Source organism: Macaca mulatta, chromosome 18, assembly GCF_049350105.2.
Source record: "Macaca mulatta isolate MMU2019108-1 chromosome 18, T2T-MMU8v2.0, whole genome shotgun sequence".
Taxonomy (NCBI): Eukaryota; Metazoa; Chordata; class Mammalia; order Primates; family Cercopithecidae; genus Macaca; species Macaca mulatta.
The window spans coordinates 57781919-57797839 of NC_133423.1; the positions used below are offsets into that span (position 1 = coordinate 57781919).

Sequence of the window (15921 nt, forward strand, 5' to 3'; positions counted from 1 at the left end):
CAAAATTAGTTAGTGGTCATATAAGCCATGACGATGGTTTCCTCTGTTGGAGGAATGGCTGGAAGGTCACATGAGCAGGACTTCTGGCAGCATTGGTAATCTACTTCTTGATCTGATTGGAAGTATACACTTTGTGAAAATTCATCGAGATATACACTTACTTGTGACCTCTTTGTATGTATATCTCAATGTCTTAGTATAAAGTATTACTAAAAAAATACAAAAACAAACTAGCCGGGCGAGGTGGCGGGTGCCTGTAGTCCCAGCTACTCGGGAGGCTGAGGCGGGAGAATGGCGTGAACCCGGGAGGCGGAGCTTGCAGTGAGCTGAGATCCGGCCACCGCACTCCAGCCTGGGTGACAGAGCGAGACTCCGTCTCAAAAAAAAAAAAAAAAAAAAAAAAAGGAAAAAACACCCTGCCCAACTTTACATTTAAATTTAATTTCTTAGGAAGCATTTGTTTTCTTAAGCAGCAAGTAATCCGTGTTCATTTTTCTTCCAATAATTTTGGAAGAAATTAATGAAGTATTGATGGATTAGTTAGGATTCAACCAAGGGAAAAGTAAATATTCTAAGTATTTAAAATGATAAACTTTAATACAAGGAAATGATTACAAAGATGAAAGAACTGAGAAGCTAAATTGGGAACGGTGAATCAAATTAAAGATGAGCAGTCTCAGGAAGCCAAAGGCACTATCACTCATGATTCTCAAGGGATAAAAGGGAAGAGGTGGTGTTAATGAGGTTCAGGGTTCAGGGTCACTGGAAGAAGCTGGAGGTAAGGTGTAGGAGTGGAGGGGAGGCTGTGGCTGGAAAATACAGCCCATAGGGTCAGTTCCTGTGGAATGAACAGAGGTGGGGCAGGGCAAGGAATGGCCCTGAAGGTAACAGGCACAGATGGGCACAGGTGGAAAATAAAGGATTCAGAAAAAAAGTTTTTCATTTTCATTTTCTTCTTCTACAGTAACTGTTACACTAGGCAAACTGATTTACTGGTATTTTTGATGGGCACCAAGTTTAGCTTCTGGGAACTGCGTTCAACACACATCTTGTAAATAAATAGAATTACCATTTTAGTTCTACATCCAATCTCCATAAACCAAATTTATACACGCGTAAGTTTATGAAAGCATTATTTGCCATCATTTTGAAGCTAATCAAAAGTATTAAGGAAGCATCTCTGCCTTTCAGATTAGATTTAGACAGTGGCCAATGCTCTGTCAGCTGCATTATTTTATTGGAATTGTAAACATAGGTATATGCTGGTGTTCTGAAGATCACCTTTCTTCAAAGTACATAATAAAGCCACACTTTGAAAACTAGACTTAGGAGGAGGTAGAAAGCCACACAATATCCTCAATATGACCACCACTCACTTTCTCCATTCCCCTCTATTCTGCTGAAAAATGGCGACGGCATATATCAGACTAATATTAAAGCACCAATTTTAGGCTCTTCTGTTTTCTAACATGGAAAGGTGATGACATATGATGATGTAAAATATATTTATTCATCCATTTTATGGCCAGACAAAACAAAGCTTAATGTGTGTGTGTGTGTGGGGGGTGCTTAATTGTACATAGCACTTTAAAAATTTAGCACACCTGCCTTCAACCATGCCCTACTTTTAATTCTAAGTAAAATCTCCCAATAAGCAGCATCTAAAATGTTATCCCTATCTCAAACACAGATTTGTTAGTGATTAAACCATTATTATCACCATCAAATTTTCATTCAGTTTATGCCATCAAAAATTTTGTCTCATTCTGGTTTATTACTCTGATATTAAATACATTTTATATTTTACAAATCATATAACCTTTAGAATAGAATGAAGCATTTTGGCATTTGCTTAATAGAAACCAGGAAGTGATGGTCAAGACAACTTCCATGTTATAGAGCTCACAGTTCAGATGGTTTCTGATAATAATACTAACAATAAATAAACAAAAAATAAAGAGAGTAAGTCTTTCATTGTCTGGAACCTCACTAAAGATGCGAAACTGAAAGGCATTGATAATATTTATTTAGCCATCTTGCTCCCCCTCAGCATTGATAATATTTAAACCCATTTTCTTTTCAAGCAAAGGAGAGGATCACTTTAAAGAGAAACAGTTCAATATTCATCTTAAGTTCTTTGTCTTAAAACACACTCACCTAAAATTCAATGAAGGGACAGCATGAACTTTTCAAAACCATCTATATTCTTTGAAATGGCAGTTGATTATGGCACTTAAAGACTTCCCAAGCACTTCATCCAAGGATTGGTAAATCCTATTTATCTGCAATGAGAAAGTAGACTTTTATTTAGCTAAGCAATTCATACTTCTATATTTATTACACAAACAGGAAGCCAGAATTGGCAGATCTAGAACATATGATATTTTATAAATCCCCATATCCTCTATTAATAACATATGCAATTTGGAACTTTGCTTTTCATTTGGTATAAGAAATATTTATAAAAATAGACATTTATGGTAGAAGTCATTTCACTGATGAGGACAGTGAGTCCCAGAGGGATGAAGTGATCATCCAAGATTTAAAAGCTGGTTAAAGATAGAGAGTGACCTGGAACCTCGGGTTCCTGATATAGCTCTATGGATTTAGTTGATTGTAAAACCAGAAATGGGAAAACATGGAATCTTCTTTGTTTTCCAAGCAGATAGTTTTCTGGAATATTTTATTGCCACAATTTTTACTAAAGCCAAGTAAAGTACTACTAAGATCAGAACCCTTGGACTAACATTTCCTCTGATGGATTGAGCTTGAGCAGTCTTAAGTAGATACCCTGTAAGAGTGGACTACAACAAGGTGGACTACAAAGGCAACCTAATGTTACTTAATAATCCATATGATTATGTTGTATAGTAATGACATATACATTGTAAATATTTCACAAGATTGGCTGTTAATTTTTCTTAACTAAGCTGAATGATTTTATATGCTTTTGCCTTCTGAGAAAATTTCTAAATAAGAACTGAAAGACACAGCTCTAGACTGCCCTCCCCAATGCCCAAGATCCCCAACCCTATGCCTGGGAGTGACCCAGGCACCCCACTCATCATCTCCCCTCAGCCAGTCCTCCCCAGTGTTCTCTTCCTCCTCACCCTTTCCTCCTTGCTTCTTCCTGTGAACAAACAGGCTGGGTGTTACTATCCCAGGTGCCAGATGGCTTGAAGCAGCAAAACTTTGAAGCTTAGGGAATCTCATGTTAAGATGCAGGAAAAGTGTGGGGAGGAGGGACACAGTAAAGTAAAAGGGACAAGGCATCTGGTGGCAATGGGGATGGAAAGGAAAGGGATGGAAGGAACCCAGCTCTGCACCTTTGCTGAGTGATGGGTGCCTTCTGCTTCTGACTCCCACCCCATGCTTTCCTCTCCCAACCCAGGTTATCTAAAATGAACACAATAATTATTTTAGCTTTCATGACTGGGTTCAGGCTTCCTATGATTTGAGGTACATAAAGAAAATTCTATAACAAAATCTTCCCCTTCCTCTTATCTAAGTTATCAGGCATGTTCATTATTACGTGAGGTTTATTTATGATATGGTGTTGCTGTGTCCCCACCCAAATCTCATCTTGACTTGTAGTTCTCATAATCCCCACATATCATGGGAGGGGCCCAATAGGAGATAATTGACTCATGGAGGCTATTATCCCCATGCTGTTCTTGTGACAGTATAGGGGCTTTTCCCTCTTTGCTCGGCAATTCTTTCTCTTGCTGCCACATGAAGAAGGACGTGTTTGCTTCCACTTCCACCATGATTGTAAGTTTCCTGAGGCCTCACCAGCCATCTGGAACTGAGTCAGTTATACTTCTTTCCTTTATAAATTACCCAGTCATGGGCAGTTCTTTATAGTAGTGTGAGAATGACCTAATACAATTTAATATGATCTAAAGAGACATTCACTACACAATTAACCACTGTTCTGTGACATTCGGACCCAACAGTCTTTCCCCATGCTATGATTCTAGGCACACACATCTGTTTGACATTCTTTGAATTAAATGTATTATTACAACAGTAGTACTTTCAGATATTTTTTGTTTCTTAAAGTACATGCTATTATTTCTTTTAAAATTGGAGTTGGAGTAGATTAGACCTATATATCTGAGAATAAGTTATATATTAAAAATATTTCTCCTCATGAACACAGCTCTCTAAGCCATAGTACCTGGAAAGAAATGAAAATCGCATACAATCTAATGTATTATATTTTCACCTTAGGCTATATCTATGTATATAATAAAGTGAGATAAACTTATATCCAGCTCTATCTGGTGATGTAGAATCACTCAAGAAATCACCTGGTATTGTTCTAGGGACCTCTTAGGATTTGGCTGCTGGTTGTTGCTCCTGTACCTGACAATTTTGGGAAGGATGACTTGCATATTTCTTTTTTCTTTGTGCAGGTCCAATGGGTTACTCTAGACTGCAGTAGATTTGGAGGGGGCCTAAACAATGCTCAGATAGAGACACTGTGTTAAAGTACCACATGGGTGGTCCAGGTTGACATCTTGACCAGGATCTATGATTCATAAAAGTTGCACCTTGGGTGGTCTCTGGATCACAAGCCAGCTTTAGATTCTGCTGTTCCTCTTCTACCAAGAAGTGGCCCCATTTCACCCCATATACCACAGATAGTGATTAAAAGAAGTTAGTTGTCTAATCTGGAGGCAGATCCATCCCTACCATTCTTGGCTTCTATCCTGCATGGCAACTCCAGAGTATGCAGAGTTAAATACCCTCAATTCTTTCTACTCTTTCTTTCACCTGAGGGTGGCAGCTTCCCAAGTGGCTAGTGAATTAAAGGCATCAATCCTACTCTACTCTTCCTGTAGCCTACTGGACACTTGTAAAGCAAAATTGTCACATGAACATTGGGTGGGAATAAAAATGATACCTTTCTCCATTCTCTCTCTCTTTGAGACAAGGTCTTGCTCTCTTACCCATACTGAGTGCAGTGGCATGATTGTGGCTCACTGCAGCCTCAAACTCCTCAGGCTCAAGCAATCTTCCCATCTCAGCCTCCTGAGTAGCTGGGACTGCAGGTGCTCAGCACCACACTCAGTTAATTTTTGTATTTTTTGGAGATGAGATTTTGCTATGTTGCCCAGGCTGGTCTCAAATATCTGAGCTCAAACAATCCGCCCACCTCAGCCTCCCAACATGGTGGGATTACAGGCATGAACCATCGTGCCTGGCCCCTTCTCTCTTTAAATTCTTATTTAAATTACAGGTCAGCTAACTTAAATTCTAGGATGGCTGACTTGTGGTTAGAAATTAAATTTTAGTGTCATGGTATAAAATAAAAATATTGTATTCTTTACTAAGCTCCCATAAAAGCTTTCAGCCAGGGTCTGGACTGGAGTTAGGAGCCAGTGTCTTACCACAGAGTACCATAAAGAAAGAAGTATTTCATTTATTTTGGGTGCTGCATTTTAGGCGTATAGGTTGGATGGAAGTTGCAGGAGTCACATTTTTGCTTAATAAGAGGACCCCCTCAAATTGGAGGACGCAAAAACAGAATGGGCCACCTAAAAAGGTAGTGATCTTCATATCAATGATATCAATTTAAATAGAGGCTCAATAATCATTTGTAGTGGTGGGATTTGGTAAAGCATACATGTTTATCACACACTTATTATACACAAGTTGGGATATGTAGTCCTCTCAACCCAGATTCTGTGGGACCTAGCCAAGTATTAGACTGGAGAAGAGTTAACCTTTGTGTTATTATTCCTATTTATGCTTGGACTGATGTTCCTACCATAAATAGCGCTCTGTCCTCACTCTCTATTGTTTATTTTGATATATTCCCCTGTACTGCCACTACCTGATTATTATTTATTCATTGTCTCTTCACACCAGAATATAGCTCCACAAAGGCAGCAACTTTTTTCATTGTTGTGCACCTGATGCTTAGAATGATGGCTGGCACACAGTACGCCTGCAGTAATATTTATTGCATGAACAAATAAATGTATGAATGAACATATATTTTTGGTTGTCACCAAATTTAAATCTAAGAAGTTTGTATTTTTCTTTCGCACAAAGATTTGCAAGTCAGATTAAAGCTTCTAGATGATGATTTTATTTCTACATAGAATAAACAAGATAGGGTGAAATATACGATTAACTAGCAAGAATGTAGTAAAAGAAAAATCCTATTACTCTTTCTTATTTTAAAATTTGTCTTCTTTTTCTTATAAATATTTGGTTCAATTTCCTTTCTCTTACCCCTGTGAACTTGCACCATATTAAAAATAATTTCATCACAATCTGAAGAATTCGTGATTATTTTATTCACACTAAAAATATAAGGAATCCAAGCAGAAATTTTAGCTACTTTCATTATTATTCAAGAATGGGTAGCCTAAATATTAAAAGGAGGAATAAAAAGGTGCTCTCCAGGACTTCTTTTGAGGGTGTGACTTTTGTTCAGTGGTTCTCAATCAGGGTGATTTTGCCCCCAGGGGATACATGACAATGTCTGGAGACATTTTTGGTTGTGCAGGGTGGGTACATGAAACTGGCATCTAGTAGGTACAAGTCAGGATGCCGCTGAACATCTGGAAATTCACAGGACTACCACCCCCCAACCCCCAGCCAAATAATGAACAGTCCAAAATGTTGATTGTACCCGGGTTGAGATACCCTGGTAGGTGGTCCAAGTTCCTTTGAGTCCTAATACTATTCTGTAATTTTACCACAGGTCCCATCCAGACCTCTGAAGTTGAACAAGGTAAGTCTAAATTCCCTTTTGAAGCTTCCTGCAACTCTATATACCACGTGAATTCCTTCCTGCACCTCCCAGCTGTGCTCTTAGACCCTCTCTGTATTCCAGTCCTGAGTGCTGCCACACCACTCTTGGGACGTCTTTCATTGCAGCACCTGTTATCATTTTAAATTACCGTGAATTTTCTTATCCCTTTATAAGAATATGTGCAACTCTGGGCAGAGACTTATTGCTTGTTTTTTCATCATCTCTAGCACATAATTTTTAATGATGAATAGCCATCATCACTAAATGTTTGTTTGAATAAATGATTGATGGTGGAACAGTTAGCAAACACGAAGCTCATGTTTTCACATCTGGTTCCTGTACAGAGTTGCAGTATAAACTTACGCAAGTAATTTCACCAGATTATTAGTTATCGGCCTAAGAACGTCAAAGTGGCTTAGAAAGTTGTAGTAAAATGGATTTGGAATCATGGCCCTTGGACTAAACCCAGAATCACCCCAGACGCAAGGATATTAAGTCAGAGTCAGGGAGAGGACGGCTGAGAAATGGGCTTTCTGGACAGTTAAAAGCTGGAAACAGAATTAGTGCTATTGGATGCTTAGGCATCCTCTCTATTTTAAGGACTTGTTCTTGTTGACACAGAGCTCAGTATGAGAGGCAGAAATGTCTTGGGTGTCTTTACTTCCTATTAAGGGCATAGCTTATTTCTTCAAGCCCCTAGGATAAAGGGGCTGTGGCTGTGACAGTTTAGTTGTTCACATCCAGTGTGGCACCTTCGCGGAAGGGCAAGATCACACAGTCAGGCAGGCCTCTCCCATTAGGGATTCTGGGCCCGAAGGAAAGTGCCATTGAGACTGGCTGCATCAGCTCCTATGCTGGGCGGCAACCTCATTTCTGTGAAGTTTTTAAATCTTTGGACAAATAATCAGGGAAATTAATCTAATCTCAGAAGAGGTTGTGCATCTATAATTTGTTTCCATCAAATCACAGCCCAATGGTTGCAGAAACATGTGTGTACTTCACAATTCTGGGTATCCATATAGGCCACTACTGTGCCTCACTTTTCAGATACCTACTTTAATACTTATCTCTGATAGAACTTAACGAGACAGCAAGAAGATATTTGAGAAGTATAAGATAGTAGCAGAGAATTCGGTTTTATTCTTGATATTTCGCCAATAGAAGTGGATAAAAAGTTGTACCTTATCACTTAGGTTAAAGTAAGATAAGGCAGAGAGAACAATATTTGTAGAAAATAGCTGTCAACAGGAAAAAATATATACCTTCAGCAAAGAATGTAGAATTTTTCATGCCACAAAGCCGAAGACCTGCTGACATTCAGGAACACTTAAGAAATAATATGATGGCCTGCCTGTCAATCTCAGTTCAGCTGGGTATCCAGTCAACTGTTTTAAAGGTGCTGAGAAAAATGAAGGTGGTTTATAAAGGATTTACCAGCTGTTTCTTGCACAGCATTTTTTTTTAATTTCTGAAAGACTGGCTCTGTGTATCTTTCTGTTGCATTTTATTGTAAGGTTAAGACAGTTGGTTATCGAGATGATACTTGCATTTTTAAAAGGTAAGGTGGCTCATGCCTGTAGTCCCAGCACTTTCAGAGGCCAAGGCAAGCAGATCCCTTGAGCCCAGGAGTTCGAGACCAGCCTGGGCAACATGACAAAACCCCAGTGATTAAGTTTACTTAAGTATCTCAGAAATTTTGTAGAAATAAAAAAAAATAATAATAATACAAAAATTAGCTGGGCATGGTGGTGCATACCTGTGGTCCCAGCTGCTCGGAAGGCTGAGGTGGGAGATAACCTGAGCCCAGGAGGTGAAGGTTGCAGTGAGCCAAGATTGTGCCACTGCATTTCAGCCTGGGTGACAGAGTGAGACCCTGTCTCAAAAAACAAACAAACAAACAAAATGTAAAAATAATTGGGCTTACATGCTAATACTTATTAAAAATCAAGTTTTATTAAAAATAGATAAGAGACAACAAACATGGAGTTTTTAAAGTGCGTGTGTGTGTGTGTGTGTGTGTGTGTTTTAATCAAAGTAACTTTCCTTTTAGGAAATGTGGAAAATACGATAAATTGTGAAGAAAATTAGTATCACCCACATTCCACCTCACAGGAAACCCCTATGAAGATTTTATACATTTACTTCCAGTTTTACACACACACACACACACACACACACACACACACACAGGCATATGTTTGTGCATATATACACACACATCATAATTTTTAAGAAAGTAGTTGAGGGACTGTAAACTATATATAATTTTGTTTTAATATTTGAAACTTTTATGTCCTATTAGCAATCTATACATATTCAGCATGAATACTTCCTCCATTTATGGCTATGAAATTATTTTTATTCAACTTGCTCATTAAAGCATATGATACATATGAAGATCTGAGACATCAGTAGTGGCTGAATGATCCTTTATTTTATTCACGTACTTTATACACACATTCACACAGAACACATGTCAGCTACGTTTCAGGGTAAAGCAGTAAGTCACTATTTCATTTTTATATTAAGGTTTATTTTGTTATAGAAATTGCTACTGTACAAAACTCAGGCATCCCAAAATATCAGAAAAATAGGAGTCACTTTCTTAGAATACACTTTTAAAGAGAGTGATTATCTCATTTTGTATCTTTTTAAAAAATACAATTGAGAAACCAATGAGAGTCTCATCGTGTATTTACCTACACAAATAATCACTAAACGTAAGTATCTCAGGTTTTCTTAGATGAAAATCTCCTTTTATGAATGTAAGTAGGGCAATATGCAACTAAAACCAAGTATAGATAAATGCCACCCCACAGTGATGAATCTCATTAAAGCTTTACATTCTCCATGTTGAAATTAATTCCAAGGCAGAAAGATTCATGTATTTTTGCTGATCAGGACAAAAAAACAATGTTTTCCCAAGTGCAGTCTTTTGTCTCCCGCATCTCATTACACCCACCAAATTGGCCGAAAAAAGAATTAAATTGAATTTTGCAGGTTAAGTAAAAATGTGTCAAAGGTTAGTCTAACTGGCTTTTAAAAAGCCATATTTGTAGTTACCTGCAAGCAGTATACCATAGAGTCTATTGAAATCTCTCTGATACTATGTGATCATGATTTTGCTCATAATTTCCATGCATTCATTTGTTAGAGAAAGCCCACTGCACACTTCTTTTTTTTTTTTTTTTTTTTTGAGGCGGAGTCTCGCTCTGTCGCCCAGGCTGGAGTGCAGTGGCGCGATCTCGGCTCACTGCAAGCTCCGCCTCCCGGGTTCCCGCCATTCTCCTGCCTCAGCCTCCCGAGTAGCTGGGACTACAGGCGCCGCCACCACGCCCGGCTAATTTTTTTGTATTTTTAGTGGAGACGGGGTTTCATTGTGTTAGCCAGGATGGTCTCGATCTCCTGACCTCATGATCCGCCCGTCTCGGCCTCCCAAAGTGCTGGGATTACAGGCTTGAGCCACCGCGCCCGGCCCCCACTGCACACTTCTAAGAGACTGATACAGTATGATCTGGTATAACTGTCTGTTGATACTATGATGTAAAGTTCAATTAGAAAAGGAAGGGGCCGGGCACGGTGGCTCGAGCCTGTAATCCCAGCACTTTGGGAGGCCGAGACGGGCGGATCACTAGGTCAGGAGATCGAGACCATCCTGGCGAACACGGTGAAACCCCGTCTCTACTAAAAAATACAAAAAACTAGCCGGGCGAGGCGGCGGGCGCCTGTAGTCCCAGCTACTCAGGAGGCTGAGGCAGGAGAATGGCGTAAACCCGGGGGGCGGAGCTTGCAGTGAGCTGAGATCCGGCCACTGCACTCCAGCCCGGGCGACAGAGCCAGACTCTGTCTCAAAAAAAAAAAAAAAAAAAGAAGGAAGGAAGAAATAAAGAAAGGATAAAACCTTATAAAACTAGATATAGAACAAAAAAAGGCAAAATAAAAAAAGATTTTGTAGGAACTCTATCAGTTACATTAATAACACAAAAAACAGGGTGAGTGGAGAGGAGAGAAAACGTTTGCAAGCAGAGTACCATACTTCCCACAAATATAATGAATAAGTTTGTACTGAGCATAGGTAATTCCACATTTTTAAACATCATTTTTCTCTAATATGCATTAAACCCCAATCATAAAGCTTGCTTTCATAAAAAATGTGTATGCAAATGTAGCGGTTATTTGGACACAATTTCACTGACAAACTCTTAGGCATGAAAATCAGATTTTTAATATTTTGCTGTCATTGTTTGTAATGTATATTTTGTTTCCCTAAGGAAAAAAATATTTGTGTGCAAAATATGGGTGGTTGTTCTCTTAGACAAAGAGATACTTTTACTGGAAATCATAAAAAGACAGAAGCATCTAATTCTTGGAATGAATGCTCAGGTCTTGCCCATTAGTGGTGCATTTCTACCTTAACTGGTGGCCTTGCATATGACATATGCCTTAGCAGCCACCTGAGGGTTACTGAGAGCTTGACTTAGCATTTTCATCTGACTCCGGGGAGATGAGTACCTTTAAAAAAAAAAAAGAAGAAGAAGAAGAAGAAGAAGATAGAAGATAAATCATTTAACTTGGTATAAATAAATTGCCTTGCTACTCTGGGGTTAAAAAAAGTGATCCCGTATCCTACATCAGAGGTTTTTAAACTTTTTGTTCTGAAGACCCCAAGAGCTTTTGTTTGTTTGTTATACCTATCAATATTTACCCTATTAGAAATGAAAACTTACAAACTTTAAAAATATTTATTTATAAATTCACAGCAGATAAAACCCAAAGCTACTTGGAAAGCTAATGGAAAGTTAAAGCTATTGATACGTGTACTTGCCCTTGTATCTCTGTGATAGACCTAGTCTGTCCCCCAGACACCTTCCACCTGTCTGTTTAGACCCCTTCCTCAAACCCTATTCTCACCCCATAACCACACCACCAGTTTGGAAGGCTAGTGTAGCAGAAATGAGACATATGGACATCATATAACCCAGCATTCAGGTTGTGCAGTTCATTTTATCCCACTTGCATACTATTCTAAGTGCATTAACCCACCCCATCTTTCCTCCCTTGATTCTCATTATACTTTTAAAATTGATTTAATAAGCCATGTGATTGGAGCATCTTAAAATAATTGGTGTATAAATTAATTTATGTGACAATGATAAACCCATTACATGTGACATAAATAATATATATTTTTAATAAAATAGAAATATTTTCCAAGACAAAATTTTGGTGATAAGCATGGTTTTACATTTTTTGGAAATCCCCTAATATCTGGCTTAGTGGAAGATAGCTAGATTTACATCTCTGCTTCTGCACTTAATCTACTGGAATATGTTTTGGTTGACAAACATGAAGACACTCCAGGCTCACATAGACATGTAGTTTGAAATGGCAGAGTCTTTTCATAGCCTTTCAGATTATTATGGACAGTTTTCTTTGATACAACAGTGAAATTCAACAACTGATTCTTCCTTAAAAATGGAATGTGGAATCTGAAACATATATCTATTACAATAAACTCAATTATCTGTCTCATACTTGGTATAGTTTTTTAAAAAATCTATATATGAGTTTATGACAGAATGAATTGTTCTGGCTCACTTAGTAAAGCAGATTTCCCAAATGTTTACATTTTATTTTCAATAACAAAAAATCACTTTTGTTAATATCACCACGAGTTTCATCAGAAAGGTACTGAGAAGCTGTCAAGCTTATAGTGGCAGATGTAGGCTTTTCAAAATTCTAATTTCTACTTGAAAGTTTGAATTTTATCATTGTCAGAAATTCCTATCAGTTGTTTTTCCTGAAGTGACAAGCTTACTTCACTCATTTTCAAAAAAAATTTGTCAAATACCCTTGCTGAAATAATCATAGTTGTCTGCTCATTGTTCTTTTAAATAAAAATGTTCTATGAAAGAAGTGACTAGTTCCACTTGTACCTTGAACAATAATACTTGGAGACAACTGTTGCACTTCAACATATTTCCAAAGTGCTTTATGCATACTTCCCATTTCCTTGCACTATTAAAAAGATGTGGCCAGGCATGGTGGCTCATGCCTGTAATCCCAACACTTTGGGAGGCCAAGGCAGGAGGATCACTTGAGCCTGGGAGTTCAAGACCAGCCTGGGCATAGCAAGACATATCAAGACCTTGTTTCTACAAAAAAAAAAAAAATTAGCTAGGTGTGGTGGCATGCACCTTTATGTAGTCCCAGCACCTTAGGAGGCTGAGATAGGAGGATCGCTTGAGCCCAGGGGTTCACGGCTGCAGTGAGCCACGATTGTGCCAATGAACTCCAGCTTGGATGATAGAGTGAAAGCCTGTCTCAAAAAAATAAAATGTAAAAAAAAAAAAATAATAACATCATTTACACTTCCAAGACTTAATAACATGCTGCTGCTGTTGCTTGCTTTGTTTTTCACTGGAAGTGCATGGGAGTGAAGAAATATAACTACCAGTAGAGCTTGGTGCCATTGCCTTCAACCTCTAGTAATGAGGTTCCAGCAGTTTTATTTACCATTACTTTGGCACATCTGTGTGAATGTCCACATAGTGAAAAAGGCAAATAATATGTTAGTTGTTATTAAAATAGTTTTAACCTCAAGAATCCTGGGAAAGTGTCTTCATGTTGAGAAGCATTGTCCTAAAAGGAAGGGCATGTATTAAGGTGGCTGAGACAAGTCTCTGAGGTTGAATAACACAGTTGTTCCTCAGGGTTAAAGGACATCACTTAGCGCAGAGTCTGACACAACTGTCAACTCAACAGATGTTAGCTATGATTACTACTATTTATAGTATTTCTTTTTCAGCTCAAGAAGCAATGATATGAGTAAATCAGAATATCAGCTGTGTGTTGGAACTTATCCTACATAAATCCAAATTTTAGTTCTGCAATTCTTCTGTGAGTACAAGCTACATGCAGATACGTTTTTCCTGCTATTTTGAGCAGGACTGAGATTTTGTCCCTCACATGTCAATTTTGCAAATCCTCGGGTAATCAGTCATGAGAGATATTTCTCAGTCACTGGTTAGTGGGGATAACTGAGAGATGGTATTTGACTGGGTCCTAGGATCACCCAGTCCCTGATCTTCTTCCTGCCATAGCATGTTTGGGAAGCAGGTATTTCCAAAGGGTTATGCTAAGCTCATAGGGACATCTAGCTGATGTAAATGATGGAAACAGGTAAGTGTAAGTCAAGGAGACCAGTCACATTATGCCTCCATATTTTACTCTTAGGAATATTTTTTACTGCCTCCAAGAAATGTGTTCTCCCTCATTTTCCTTGAAATTACAAGAGGCTTGCTTGCTATTTTTACCATCTTTGACTTGAGTACAAAAATTAAGAAAAAAAAAAAAACAGTCCTTAACAACAAAATGATGCAAGCTTGATAATAAGTAACAGCTTACATTTAACCTTGGTGTTAGAAAAATAGAGAGTGATAGTGATGGAGTTGAAATGAAGAGTGTGTGCCTTGTTTATAGAGAGAAGCTCCCTCTGACTGCCACACAGAGGCGCAGATATACAGTGTGGCCACATCTTTCTATTTTCAAGTTCAGGGTGGAAATCCAGATATTTATGTGAAATTTTCCACTTTATAAATGTTGCCCCAAACTGGGTAGGCCACATAAAACATGCTGGCAGGGTTTTCAAGGTGCCACATTTTTGATTTCTCCAAATATATAACTTAATTTCCCTCCATGATCTCACTCACCATTATCCTCTGCACTTACCTCTGTCACCTCTCCTATCTTGGGGCAAAGAGAGTGGGAATAGTGGATGGAGAGGCGCCTTTATCTCCCTCTAGTGGTGAAAATATGCCAAAACAACTAGCTGAATGCTCATTCATCCTGTTCATTGAAAACTCATTTATGCGAAACTCATCCTTTGTCTGATTAAAATTAGCAAAACAGACTCTGGCTATTATGTGTGAGATGTGAACTGAAAGGAAATATTATTACCAGTACAGATTAGACTCTGGGGTAAAAGAAGCCAGAAAGAGGGAGCAGGGATATCAGCCCAAGTAGGAATTTAGAAGACTTAAGCGTTCCAGACCTAGTCACCAGGAAAAGAGAAGAATCTGAAAACTTGTACTCTAACAGGAGGCAGGGCCATCAATACATACTGCAGCTGGAAGGCATACATTAAATTTTATGGGTAAAGTTGAGTATAGTGTGAATGATCAATGTATCCGCTAGCCAGAGCAGTATCTACTAAGTACTGCTAATTTGATCCCTGTTTTAAGTATTTAACAGTACCTTAGCTCTTATTAATTAATGGAGAGCATCTCATATTCTTTGTTTAGAAGCTTCACTTGGGGAAAATGTTTTCAGGGTGGAGAATGGAATACATTTTGCAAATAAACAGAATTTCAAATAGGTTAGTAACACAGAGCTAATAAATGATACTGAGAAAGATAAAAAGTAGATATCACAATAATTGTTGACAAAAAGAGGCAAACTTTGAAAAATATTTGAAAAGATAAATTTTGAGCCAAATATGAGTAGGCAATGGTCAGTGACACAGCCCTGTCTCCTAAGAGCATGTGCCCAAAGTAGTCAGGCTACAGCTTAGTTTTATACATTTTAGGGAGACATAAGACATCAGTCAATACATGTAAGATGTACATTGGTTGGGTCAGGAAAGGTGGCACAACTCAAAGCAGGGGTGGGGAGCTTCAAGGTCATAGGTAGATTCAAACAATTTCTAACTGGCAATTGGTTGGAAGACTTAAGTTATTGTCTAAAGATGTGGAATCAACAGAAGGGAGTGTCTGGGCTAAGATAAGGGGTTTTAGAGATCAAGGTTCTTACTATGCAGAAGAAGTCTCCAGGTAACAGGCTTCAGAGAGATTAGATTATAAATGTTTCTTATCAGACTTAAAAGGTGCCAGACTCTTAGTTGATTCTCTCCTGGATGAGAAAAAAATACCTGGAAAGGGAAGGGGATTCTCTACAGAATGTAGATTTTCCCTATAAGCAATAGCTATGCAGGGCTATTTCAAAATATGTCAAATAAATATATCTGAGAGTAAAATACTTTGATATCTTTCAGGGCCTGCTGTCTGTCAGGTGGTGCTATACTAGATCAGGCTTGAATTTGGTGACCTATTGCTATAACAAGTCTTAAGATCTCTGTTTTAATGTTAATG

General features: G+C 38.4%; 1 protein-coding gene across 47 annotated transcripts in view; it reads right to left on the reverse strand.

Moving 5' to 3' along the window:
• Positions 1–15921, reverse strand: part of DTNA (dystrobrevin alpha) — a 412319-nt gene that overhangs the window by 207899 nt on the left and 188499 nt on the right. For 45 of the 47 annotated variants that reach the window (XM_077974984.1, XM_077974975.1, XM_077974980.1 and 42 more), the window contains exon 2: positions 2158–2282. The exons of the other annotated variants lie outside the window; for them this stretch is intronic. The gene's annotated coding sequence lies outside the window, so the exon portion shown is untranslated. The remainder of the gene's footprint in view (positions 1–2157; positions 2283–15921) is intronic. 47 annotated transcript variants of the gene reach the window in all.